The 13,371-nt window shown below is 49.1% G+C and overlaps 1 protein-coding gene across 1 annotated transcript in view; it reads right to left on the bottom strand.

Annotated features, from left to right (window-relative positions):
* The window catches only part of LOC126470103 (uncharacterized), a 109,176-nt gene that overhangs the window by 64,486 nt on the left and 31,319 nt on the right, over positions 1-13,371 (bottom strand). The gene's annotated exons all lie outside the window — the stretch shown is intronic.

Raw genomic sequence — 13,371 nt, forward strand, 5'->3', positions numbered from 1 at the left:
AATGACTACATGGTCACTTGGACATTAAACTTTAATCTTCCTTCCTTCCTTTGTTTTATGAATTGGAATTCTCCTTTGGTCAGTTACTCGTTATTCAAGTCTCTTATAGTTTCCAGCAGTGCTGGATTTTCCCTCTGTTGAGCAACAATGTCATTTAATCCAACAATGACTGAGATTTTGTCCACACTGCTGTGTTCCACCAGAGGATTGCTAGAAAGGCAATTGATGCCCCTGTGTCCAGATCCATTTTTGTATACAACTGTGATATCATACTTCTGAAGCTTCAGTGCTAATCTCAACAGTCAACCCAACAGATCCTTCTGAATAGTCTGAACAATAACTAAAGGCACTCTTTTTTTGTTGTAGAGTAGTTTTTCTCAGACATGGAGAGTACTCTGCAAGTGCAATCTATCTCCTGAATTTGTGTTATAACTGCCTCTCTGCCAAAATCGCTACTGTCAGTGTGAAGTTGTGTCTTGCCATTCCTGTCATAAAAGGCTAGAACTGGAGAAGATGTTAGTGCCTCCTTAAGAACAGGGGAAGTTCTTTCTTTCACCTCATTGTACAAAAATTTTGTGTCTCCCTACAGTAGTTTTTGAATGGAATGTACCTTGGTACTGAAGTCATTTATGAATTGCTAGTAGTATGAGCACAAACAAAACATGTCAAAGAGTTGGAACATCTTTGCCTACTGTTATTTTCTCTAGATTGGGATGGTCTCCATCACCATGTGTTAGATGCCCCAAGATTTTTATTTCTTGCATGACGAAAAGGCACTTTTTTGGATTCAGGTGCAGTTTGGACACACATCAACATGGCTGTCAGTCAGATTAGACAGTCTTCAAATGTCTGAAAAAATTAAAATGTTATCTACATAGCAAAGATATGTAATCGGTTTATGGTATGAAAGCAGGTTGTCAATCGTGCATTCAAAGATGGCTGGAGCATTACAACATCCAAATGATGTAACACTTGTGCAACACATTATTGAGTACTGCTTGAGTGTTTGGGATCCTCATCAGGTTGTATTAAAGGAAGACATGTTCAGAAGCATGCTACTAGATTTGTTATCAGAGATTCGATCAACATGTAAGTGCTACAGGGATGCTTTGTGAACTCAAAGGGAACTCTTAGAGGGAAGACGGCACTCATTTTGTAAAACACTATTGATAAAATTGTAGAATAGGCATTTGCAGCTTACCACAGAATGATGCTACTGACGTCAATGTACATTTTGTGTCTGGATCTTGAAGATGTCACTTGCTCCATTTATGAGTGGAATAGGAACAGAAATGACAAGTAGTGGTACATTGTATCATCTGCTATACACCATATAGTGGCCTGTGGAGTATAGACACACACGCACATCAGAAAAAGTTTTGCATCACCTCAGTTCCAAGAGTTTTGCAACCTCTACAGAAAATTGGAATACAGATCAACACAAAAATCATTTCTACCCTTTTTATTGCTCATGAAAACCACACATTGCATGTTGTACCACCATACAGTGAGACCTTCAGAGGTGGTGGTCCAGATTTCTGTACACATTGGTACCTCTAATACCCAGTAGCATATCCTCTTGCATTGATGCATGCCTATATTAGATGTGGCATACTATCCACAAGTTCATCAAAGCACTGTTGGTCCACATTATCCCACTCCTCAATGGTGATTCGGCATAGATCCCTCAAAGTGGTAGGTGGGTTACATCGTCCATAAACAGCCCTTTTCAATCTATTCCAGGCATGTACGATAGGGTTCATGTCTGGGGAACATGCTGGCCACTCTACTCAAATGTCGTCGTTATCCTGATGGAAGTCATTCACAAGATTTGCATGATGGGGAAGCAAATAGTCGAACATGAAGATGAATGCCTTGCCAATATGCTGCCGATATGGTTGCACTATTGGTCAGAGGATGGCATTCATGTATCGTACAGCCATTACGGCACCTTCCACGACCAGCAGTGCCATACATCGGCCCCACATAGTGCCACCCCATAACAGCAGGTAACCTCCACCTTGCTGCACTAACTGGACATTGTGTCTAAGGAATTCAGCCTGACTGTGTCGCCTCCAAACACGTCTCCAGCTATTGTCTGATTGAAGGCTTATGTGACACTCATCGGTGAAGAGAATGTGATGCCAATCCTGAGAGGTCCATTTGGCATGTTGTTGGGTGCATCTATACTGTGCTGCATGGTGTCGTGGTTGCAAAGTAAAGTCACTGAATTATGACTCTGACTTTTTCTTCTAATGGAACCATATGCTTTTTTCTGTAGCATTTGAAAAAAGCTTGTAAGAGAACTTCAATGACATAACATGGATGAGACTAGATCAAGTAGTATCAGCAGAAGAGGTTGCACAAATGTCTTTCCCTATTATACCAAATGTAAATAAACAGATAACCCAGGTATGTTTCTTCTGTAAACATGTGTGCTTGAAGCCCATCAGTGTATGTTCTGCTGTTTGCTGTTGTGGCAATTGCTTATTTGACTTATTTGAACATGCAGGAAGTGTAAATAAATTTCTCCACAAGAAGTGGAAAAAAGACTTGAAAAGACTGGTACACATATCAGAGATCGAAAGTATGGTTTAAGATGGGCTGAAACATGTATATCAACCTTCCAATTGCAGGAAAGAAGCTCATCCACTTAGTTTTTACATGCCTGAGTAGATCTTTGCATGTCACATGCAGGAAATCATGAAAGTGCTTTAGTGCTGCTACACGAACAGCATAAATTGAAGAGTGGTTAGGTACTTTAATAATTATGCTTTAAATATCTTGTGAAAGTATATCTGTTTCACTTTGGATTGCAGTACGTAATATATGAACTGGGCAACCTACCCCTGCTATAGACCTGTTTAGTTTGATTTAAGGTTTTCTGACTATATTGTTTCCCCCTTTTCTTCCAACATCTCCACAGTTAGTGTTAGTATTATCCCAACCAAAAGCAAAAAACTTTATTGCCAAGGTTGAAATCAGAAATTAATTTATATACTCTCTCAGACAGCGTTCTGGAGCGTTCACAGTCACATTCATTTAACTGTAATAAGTTACATTGTAAGCCTTTTGTAATATCAAAATATTGGGCCAGAACAGGGAAGATTTTCATATGCTTGTGATGACTTGTCAGTTTTACACTATATATAACAATACTAAAAATAGACAATAAACTACGATTCGAGGGTTGGATTCCCTCTCTTCTTCATCGAAGAGTTTCACTGCCTGGGCTACTCTCAGGGTGCGCCTTCGACGTGGAAGATCCCTGCCGTGTCGTCTGCTTGGCGTCCATACTGCCTGCCGGTGCTCGCCGCCGCCGCTTGGTCGCCGCCTTCCGGTCCTCGCAGCCGCCGCCGCCGTTGCCGCCTGCCGGGGTTCGCCGCCCCCGCCTGGTCGCCGCCTGCCGGTGCTCGCCGCCGCCGCCGCCGCCTGCTGATCGCCGCCGCCGCCGCCGCCGCCATCCGGTGCCGCCTGGTCGCCACCATCGCCGCCGTCCTGACCCTGGTCTACGGCCGTCTTCGTCTTCATCCGTCTTCGTCTTTGTCTGTCCCCAGTTTCTGTCCTCTCCTCTTCGTTCTGTTCGTTCTTGTTTCTCTCTCCCGTCATGTCCGCCCCCACCACCACTGTCACTACTACCACCACCGCCATTGTCTATACCTCCCCTTCCGCCGCCTCCACCACTATAACTTGGTGTGCCCAGTCCCACCCCCCTCCTTCCATTCCACCTCTCCTCACTCTCCCTTCACCCTCTATCTTTGTCGCCCCCTCTCCCGCTTCTTCCTCCCGCTCCTCTTGTTCTGATCCCTTCCCCCCACTCCCCCAGCCTGTCACTGCAGCTCCGGCTCGGGTGGTGGCCCGTCGGGCCACTGCCCACGCCCAGCTATCCCCGTCACCTTCGCCATCACCGCCGCCACTGCCACCGTCATCGTCATCGTCGCCGTCGCCTTCACCGTCACCGTCACCATCTCCGGCGCCGACTCCGGCCCCGGGACCTGCCCCTCTCCGCCACATTCCCGTTGTTCCCATCCCCCACACCTCCTCCATCGCCGTCAAGCGCCCCGGTGGCACCCCTGCTTCCTCTGCTTCCAAAAAGGCTGCGCCTCGTCCTCCTTCCCCCACCCATGATGCCATGGAAGTCTCCCCGCCTGTCCCTGCCCCCTCATCCTCCTCCTCTCCCCCTTCCTCCTACCGCTACCTCCTCTCCCGTCCTGATCCCTCTCTCCTTGAAGCCCGGAACCTCACCCTCTTCCTTCGCCAGCATTGTCCTGGTGCCCCCATCTCCCTCCTCACTCCTCGCCGAGATTCGGTCCTCATCTCCTCCCCCAGCCCAACCCTCCACACCTACCTCCTTTCCCGCATCCCTGTCACCCGCTTTGGCCCTCATGCCTCTCTCACCCCTGCACCTTCACCACCTCCCTCCCGCCAACCCCAACCTCCGCGTCGCCCGCCAACTCTCACCGCCGTGATCACTCGGCTTAGTCCAGTGATCATGGAGGAGGAGGTGTTGGCGGAGCTCCAGGCGCATCCCCATTTGGAGGTGCGTACGGTTCGCCGCATACATAACGCTGCCGGCCCCACCCGCCTTATGCGGGTTTTTTCTGAGCACGCCCCCTCCATTGACCGTCTCCTGAAGGAGGGTGCCCTCCTTTTTAACCAGCGGTACAAGGTCGACCCCTCCCGTTCCCCTCCTCAATCCCTGCGCTGCCAGAGGTGTCTACGCTATAACGCGCACCCCACCGCTGAGTGCCGCGAGGCCCCCACCTGCCCGCATTGTCGGCAAGCGCACTTCCTCAGGCAGTGCCCCAACCTCCAATCCCCTCCTTCCTGCAATACCTGCAATCTCCCCCATCCCACCTACTCCCAAAAGTGTAAAGCCCGACCCCCTCCAACCACTCCTGAACTCACTGTCCCTGTCCGTCCCCTGGACGCCCCCACCCCTCCTGGCAATTCCCTTCGTCCCCCCCCCACCGCTGAGGACATCATCAAGTTCCTTACCATCGTCCTCCAGAATGTTCATCCCTTTCAGCGCCCACACACCCTCCAACAGATCTCCCTCGCCGCCCGTTCCATATTCCGCCTCAAGATGTACGCCACCTACTCCAACAACCAGGCCCATTTCACCTTCTCCCGCCTCGACACCCTCGTCTAAATCCCTATCATGGCGCGACAGCAACGTATCCTTTTCAACAACATCCGCTCCCTACCCGCCAACAGGAACCTCTTCCTGCACACCCTTGCCACCCACCGCGTGGATGCCTTCCTCCTTAATGAAACCTTCCTCCAACCCCACCACACCATTCACACTTCGCCCTACCTCCTCCACCGCTCCGATAATCCCCTCCCGATTGCGCGTGGCGGAGTTGCCATTGGTCACCACCGCCAGATCCCCGTTCGGCTCCAACCTCTCCTTCCCGACCCCACCGAACACCTGATCCTTAGTCTCTTCTTCCCCGGCCTTACCATTACCTGCGCCACCATCTATGTCCGCCCCAACGCTCCTATTCCCTTCGACTTCCTCTCCCACGTCGATCGTACCTTTTCCTCCTACGTGATTGCCGCCGACCTCAACATCCATAGTCGTTCTGCTGCCCAGTTACGGCGATGGCATCGGTTCCTCTCCACCCTTCAAGGTGACCTCGTCCCCATCCCCCGGCATACCCGTCCTGAATCCAACTCCACTCCTGATGTTATCCTCTCCTCCCCCAACCTCCTTGGCCGCCTAACAGTGGATGTCCTGGAGCCTATTGGTAGCGACCATCTCCCTGTCCTCCTCACCGTTTCAGACGGTCGTCGCCCTCGCCCCGACCCTCGCACTGACCCTCCCCCTAAGTATGTCCACGACTATTCCCGAGCCGACTGGAATGCCTACCGGGATACCCTTTCCACCCGGGTCGATAGCCACCCTCTCACCTACCACCACCCTGACGATGTCACCCATGCCGCCTCCTTTCTCCAGCAGACCTTGTCTGAGGCCGTGGAGGCCCACGTTCCTACTGTCGCCATCCACCCCCACCGTCCTACCTTACCCCCACAGGCCGTTCTCCTCCTCCGTGAATCCCGTCGTCTCTACCGTGCCTTCCTCCGCACGCGTGACCCCTCCCCCTACTATCCTCTTCTCCACGATGATCACCCCTTCCCTGACACCCTTAGTAAGGCCAATCACTTTGCCTCCTACCTCTCCGATGTCTTCTCCATCCCCGACGATCCCCAGTTCGATTACTCCCTCTTCCCGGATATCCGCGATCGAACTGACCCCTCTGTCCCTCCCCTCGCTCCTGGTTTCCAGTACTTGGACAACATTACACACACAGAACTCAATGCCCCTATCACTACACAGGATCTCATTGATACACTCCGCACAAAACGCAACACCGCTCCTGGTCACGATCGTGCCACCTACCGTCACCTTCGTGAAGCTCCTGTCTCTTTCCTCTCCACCCTGGCCAGACTCTACAATGTAGTCCTGTCCACCGGTTACTACCCCGACCTGTGGAAAACCTCCCGTATCCTCATGTTCCTTAAACCTGGCAAACCGCCGTCCGCCGTCTCCTCCTACCATCCCATCAGCCTTACCTTGGTCTTCTTCAAGGTCCTGGAATCTATCCTCACCCGCCGCATCCACCAGCATCTCCGACAGCACCGCCTCCTTCCCGTCACCCAGTGTGGCTTTCGGCCATCCTTCTCTTCCGACGATCTTCTCCTTCACCTCACTCATCTCCTTTCCGAACAGCTTAATTCCCGTCGCTCCGCAATCTTCCTCTCCCTTGACCTCGAACGCGCTTATGACCACGTCTGGCATTCCGGTCTCCTCTTCAAGCTCCAAACCTTTGCCCTTCCCATTAACTACGTCCGTCTGATCGGTTCCTTTCTCTCCCGCCGTCCTTCCTATGTCACCATCCATAACACAGATTCCTACACCTTTTTCCCCTCCGCCGGTGTGCCCCAAGGCTCCGTCCTCTCCCCCCTTCTGTACCTTTTGTACACGGCGGACATGCCGCCGCCGTCGCCCCCCGTCCACCTCCTCCAGTTTGCCGATGACACCGCCTTCCTCGCCCTTGCCCCCACCCTGCAACGCTCCCAACGCCTTCTCCAATCCCATCTTGACCGATTCACCGCTTGGTGTAACCAGTGGTTGCTCAAGGTCAATCCTTCGAAAACCCAGGCGATCATTGTAGGCAAAACCACCCCTTCCTTCCGCCTCCTTGATTTCTATCTCACCGTCTATGGCCGTCCCATCGCCCTCACTCCCACCCTTAAGTACCTTGGCGTCACCCTCGACCGTCGCCTCTCCTGGACTCCCCATCTCCATACAATCCAAGCCAAGGCACGTTCCCGACTCCGTCTCCTCAAGCTCCTTTCCGGTCGTACGTGGGGTCTGGACCCCTCCACCATCCTCCACACCTATAAATCCCTCATCCGCCCTATCCTTTATTACGCCCATCCGGCCTGGATCTCTGCCCCCTCCCCCCACCCTACCTTTTATAAATCCCTTCAAATCCTTGAACGGCATGCTCTCCACCTCGCCTATCACATCCGTCTCCCCTCCCACACGCGGATCCTGTACGATCTCATTCCGTTCCCCCATCTCCTCCTTTTCCTTGAAAGGATACACATCCTGTACACCTTCCGCAAACTCGATCCTCCTCACCCGCTTGTCTCGCCCATCCTCTCCCGCCCCCGCCCGCTGCCGCGCCTGTATTCCCACGTCCCACCCGGTCTCCATCTCTCCACCCTCCTTACCCTCTCCCAAGGTGGCTTCCGCCAGCTCCCCCTCCCTGATGATGTCCTCCTCCCCTCCATCTACCCCTCCTATCAACTTTGATCCTCCCCCCCACTTCCTGTGGCCTTTCCTTTAGGCACCCTCCCTCCCTTCTCTTTCCTTTTCCCCCGTCCCCTTCCTCCACCCCTCTTCCCCGGGCTTCCCCCCCTCCTTCCTCCCTTCCCCCTATCTCCCCTGCCCGTGGCATCTCTGCTCTCCCCTCTCCCTCCCCCCCCCCCCTCCTATTCTCTTGGCAGGTCCCCGGACTCGCACACACTCAGTGAACATTCGCGCGCCGGAGATCATTGCCGTCAGTGTCTCGTGTGTGTGCCTTTGTGTGTGTTTAGTGTTCTTTCGCCATCACGCCACCACTGTTCACGTGTGCCGTCGCCGTCATCCGTGTTATGTGCGCCGTGTCAACTAATGTTAGTGATTTTTCTCGTCCAGTGTGAATGGCTCTATGTTTATTGTTTTTCGTGTCTACAGTTTTTTCTCGCCATTTTTGTTGTATTATCTGTGCCACCTCTATGTAATACTTATTGTACCACTCAAGGCTGAAGAGCGGCGTAATGTGCTGCTGAGAGCCCACCTTTGTATAAGGTGATCAAAACAACAACAAAGAAAAAAAAAAAATCTTTTACTTTTGGTAATCACTTTTTTTTTTACCGAAACACTCTCAAAAACGGGCTCATACCAACTGGTGTATGGAAAAGCTAAACAGTTCTATCGACTCAATGCAAAACCAACATACTGTGTTCTTGGTAACGGGAGACGAAACTTCGATGTATTCGCAAGAACCAGAAACTAAACAACAGTTAACTGTTAGGATGTTCCAAGAAGAACCCAAACAAGCAAAAGTGGTTCTTTCACAAAGCACTTCCCACAAAAGAACCGTTTTTCTCTTTGGTCACTCTGGACATGTCACGACCACCGCTTAAGAGGATCGAAGATCAGTACAACAGTTTGGTTGCAGCGAGTTGTCGACGAAATCAGGACAAACAACGAAGACTTTGAGTCTTCATCATGACAATAACACCTGGCACACAGCACATCAATTGATTAGCTGGCCGAGAAAAACATTGTATTAATGTCTCACTGCACTTCTTCACTTGACTTATCACCTAACGACTTCTTTCGGTTCCTTTATTTCAAATTTAAAAAATGCACGGAAAGTGAATTTCATCACCACAATTCTATCAAAACCATGTTTTTGAGGTTCCAACAACAGAGAGGGAAAAATGGTGCCAAAATTGGTTCGAACGCATAAAAATGTGGACACATCTTAAATGCGCACAATACTTTACAAAAAAAAGGTTTCTGACATTGTTTTTGTAAACATTTTAAGAGTTTAAAAGACGGTCCTCGTATTTTCTGTCGTCACTTTCCACATAGTCCACCCTTTTAGGAGAGGGCATCTGCAACTTAGTGCGAAAAAAATTAACCCAGATTAACGAGCCAGTTAGAATATCCAGGAAAAAGAGTATGGAAAAGTTGCACAATTTGTAGAGTCCACACTACGTTCGGAAGGGTACAATTAAAGAAATATTCCCTGTCATCACTGCCACTTGATTCAACATAAGTAGTTGGCTTCTGAATCTGAACACGCAAAAATGTACCCAGTTTAATGGAACCGACAGCTGAAGAACGGCAAAATTGGCCGATCTGCAGATTCTGCTTTTGTAGCTTCTCAAAGGATACTGTGTACGGGAAGCGATAACATTTATTTTCTGACTGGCTTGTTAAAATACCCAGTCGAATACAGATATGGATGCGACAGGCATTTTGTTGTTTTTTCACGACACGTTGGAGCCACAAAAGGAGCAATTGCTATGAAGTGAGACTAACTATCTCTCTTCGATATCAACTGGGTAACTAATGTCGTTGCTGTGGCGATTTTTTTTCAGAGCCATGTAAATGATTTGTGTGCACTGAGATGACAAAAGTCATGTGATACATTCTAATACCGTGTCGGGCCTCCTCCTCCACGACATAGAGCAGCAACTCGACGTGGCATGGACTCAACAAGTCGTTGGAAATCCCCTGCAGAAATATTGAGCCATGCTGCATAGCCGTCCATAATTGAAGAAATGTTTCCGCTGCAGAATTTTGTGCACGAACTGACCTCTTGATTACGCCCCATAATTGTTCGATGGGATTCAAGTCGGGCGATCTGGGAGGCCAAATCATTCTCTCGAACTGTCCCGAATGTTCTTTAAACCAATCGTGAAAAACTGTGGAACCAATCGTGAACAATTGTGGCGCGGTGACATGTTTGGGAACATGAAGTCCATGAATGGCTGCAAATGGTCTCCAAGTAAGGAACACAACAATTTCCAGTCAATGACTGGTTCAGTTGGGCCAGAGGACCCAGTCAATTCCATGTAAACACAGTCAACACCATTATGGAGCCACCACCAGCTTGCACAGTGCCTTGTTGACAACTTCGGTTCATGGCTTCGTGGGGTCTGCGCTACACTCGAACCCTACCATGAGCTCTTACCAACTGAAATCGAGACTCATCTGACCAGGTCATGGTTTTCCAGCCGTGTATGGTCCAAACGATACGGCTACAAGCCCATGAGAGACGCTGCAGGCGATGTGGTTCTGTTAGCAAAGGAACTCGCATCGGTCGTCTGCTGCCATAGCCCATTAACGCCAAATACCTCCGCACTGTTGTAATGGCTACAACTCTACGCAATCGCCTCTACTCTCGGTTGTTAAGTGACGGCCGTCGTCACCACGTTGTCCGTGGCGAGAGGTAGGCTAACGCCTGAAATTTGTTACTCTCGGCAGATTCTTGAGACTGTGAATTTCGGGCTAGTGAATTCCGTAACGATTTCCGAAATGGAATGTCCCTTGCGTCTAGCATCAACTACCATTACGCACTCAAAGTCTGTCGATCCCGGTCGTGCTGTCACAATTACTTTGGAAACTTTTTCAGGTGAATCATTCGAGTATAAATGGCAGCTTGGCCAATGAACTTCCTTTTCTACCTCGTGTACGCGATACTACCGCCGTGTGTATATGTTAATATCGTTAGCCCATGACTTTTGTCACCTCAGTGTACTGGGGATGAGATACCCGAGAGCATACTGAAAGGAAGAAGTGGTAGAAGAGTCCCACACTGCAGAAGAATATCAGTTTCTTTGAAAGGATTTCCATCACATTTCACTTAAATGACAGTCATTGGCGTCTGTCTTCAGTTAAAATAGATTTCTTGGAAACATTCCACACTGTACCACACCACATATTGTTAACAAACGACGGAGCAAACGAAATAGGTTCTCAAATATAAGTAGGGACTTCAGAAGGTACGTTTCACATGTCGTCCGACGCTAATATCATTGCGCGCGATCAGAAGAAAGTACAAGTTTAGGGTTTCCTGCAGACACAGTTCTGTTGTGGTACGGATAACAGACTCATCACAGTGCGCGACTGAATTGGCATGGCAACTGGAAACACACTCCAAAGCTGCAGTACGTTGGCCAGTACGATTCTTGTGGGTAAAATGCCTAAACTGCACATAGATTCACCGTGAAATTCTGGTGATGTAATGAAATGAAGTGAAACGTCAACAGTAATTTGACCAAGGCCATGCTGATCCGGAAGGAAGGCCATTGACATCGACCATAGACGACTTTGTCCAGACAATCAGCAAACTTAAACAACATTTGTGGGGAAAGATATTTCTCAACACTGAGGACGTTCACACAAAGGTTCTTGAATGGCTCCATAACCAACGGGCAGATTTCTACATTTGTAGAGCTGAATGATTGGTAGAATGTTCCGATCATGGTTTACAGTGACTTGGTGACTATGTTGAAAAATAATGTCATGTGTCTGTGTCGAATTGAAATATAGTGGCCGCGCGGGATTGGCCGAGCGGTCTTAAGCGCTGCAGTCATGGACTGTGCGGCTGATCCCGGTGGAGGTTCGATTCCTCCCTCGGGCATGGGTGTGTGTGTTTGTCCTTAGGATAATTTAGGTTAAGTAGTGTGTAAGCTTAGGGACTAATGACCTTAGCAGTTAAGTCCCATAAGATTTCACACACAACTGAACTGAACTGAAATATAGTGCAGCACTCAGTAAAAGTTACTTAACTTGCCATAATAACGTGTAACTTACCTCTTGAAGTGCCCTTGTATGACTGGCTTGAAGGTGTTTGGAATAATAGGGCCCAGCACGTTGTCTTTGACCATGGGTGTCCATCAGAAACAGGATTAACTTCAGGAGGGTTCCAGGGAAGTGTGATAGGACCATTCATGTTCTCCACATGCATAAACAATCTGTCGGTTGGGGTCAGCAACAATCTGAGAATGTCTGATCACGGATGGCGCTCTGTGTGCTGGGAAGTGTCCTTCCTGAAAGACTGTCGTTGGATTCAGAACAACCTGGACAGAATCTCTATTTGGTGCGATTAGTTATCTGGACGTAACGTTCGAAATGACCTGAAAGTGAATGAGCACATATCAGTCGTAGGAAAGGCGAATGGATGACTACAGTTTATGGGAAGTTTTCTGAGAAAGCGTAGACCACCTATAAGGTAGAACATGTATGGAGCACCTGTGCAACTCATTCTTGAGTACTGTTTGAGTATTTGGGTTTCCCACCAGATCATATTAAAGTAAGACATTGAAGCAATTCTGTGACGTGCTACTAGATGTGTTACCAACTATCAGTACTGGAAAGTTACAGAAGTCCTACATGAGCTTAGAAGGTAATCCGTGGACAGAAGAAGACTATCTTCTCTCAAACTCTATTGAGAAAGTTTATACCGGGTGGTTTTGCTAAATAGGGACAAGTTGCAGGAAATGATACCCCAGGGCAGAGTAGGCAGGATCACCAAAAGGAAGGCAGCTATGCCTCACCTGTGAGGTGTGTGGAAAATGACTGGTCCCATGAGGCAGTCGCCAGTAATCCCTGCCCACACATTGAGGCTGATCTGGAGCCGATGGTTCGCTGCCACCATACCATGGGGATACTCAGATGTGTGTTGTGAAGGTTGACGATAGCATCCATTGTAAAGACAGCTTCGTCTGTGAATAGAATGGATATCAGAAAACCCAGCACCATGGTAGCCTGAGCGACAAACCAGTGGCAAAACTGACGCCATCGAGGCAGGGTCGTAGTTAATAAGGCTTACACGCATTTTAAGTCACACATATAATAGCAATTGTCAATGAAATTGTTCCATATAACCGTCTGGTTTACCCATGCTGGTGGACTACCTCCCTGATGCTAATACCAGCGACAGTATCAAAGATCTTTTATCTCGTCCTTCAAGTAGACGTACATCCCTCAGAACATATTTCCAGCCATATGTCAATATGACCTTTTTTGCTCCTTACCCTGCACTTTTTCCCCGTTTAGGTTGGTTGGTTGGGGAGGTGGACCAAACAGCAAGGTCATCGGTCCCATCAAATGGTTCAAATGGCTCTGAGCACTATGGGACTTAACTTCTAAGGTCACCAGTTCCCTAGAACTTAGAACTAATTAAACCTAACTAATCTAAGGACATCAGACACATCCATGCCCGAGGCAGGATTCGAACCTGCGGCCGTAGCGGTCGCGCGGTTGCAGACTGTAGCGCCTAGAACAGCTCGGCCACC

Source organism: Schistocerca serialis, chromosome 3 (genome assembly GCF_023864345.2).
Source record: "Schistocerca serialis cubense isolate TAMUIC-IGC-003099 chromosome 3, iqSchSeri2.2, whole genome shotgun sequence".
NCBI lineage: Eukaryota > Metazoa > Arthropoda > Insecta > Orthoptera > Acrididae > Schistocerca > Schistocerca serialis.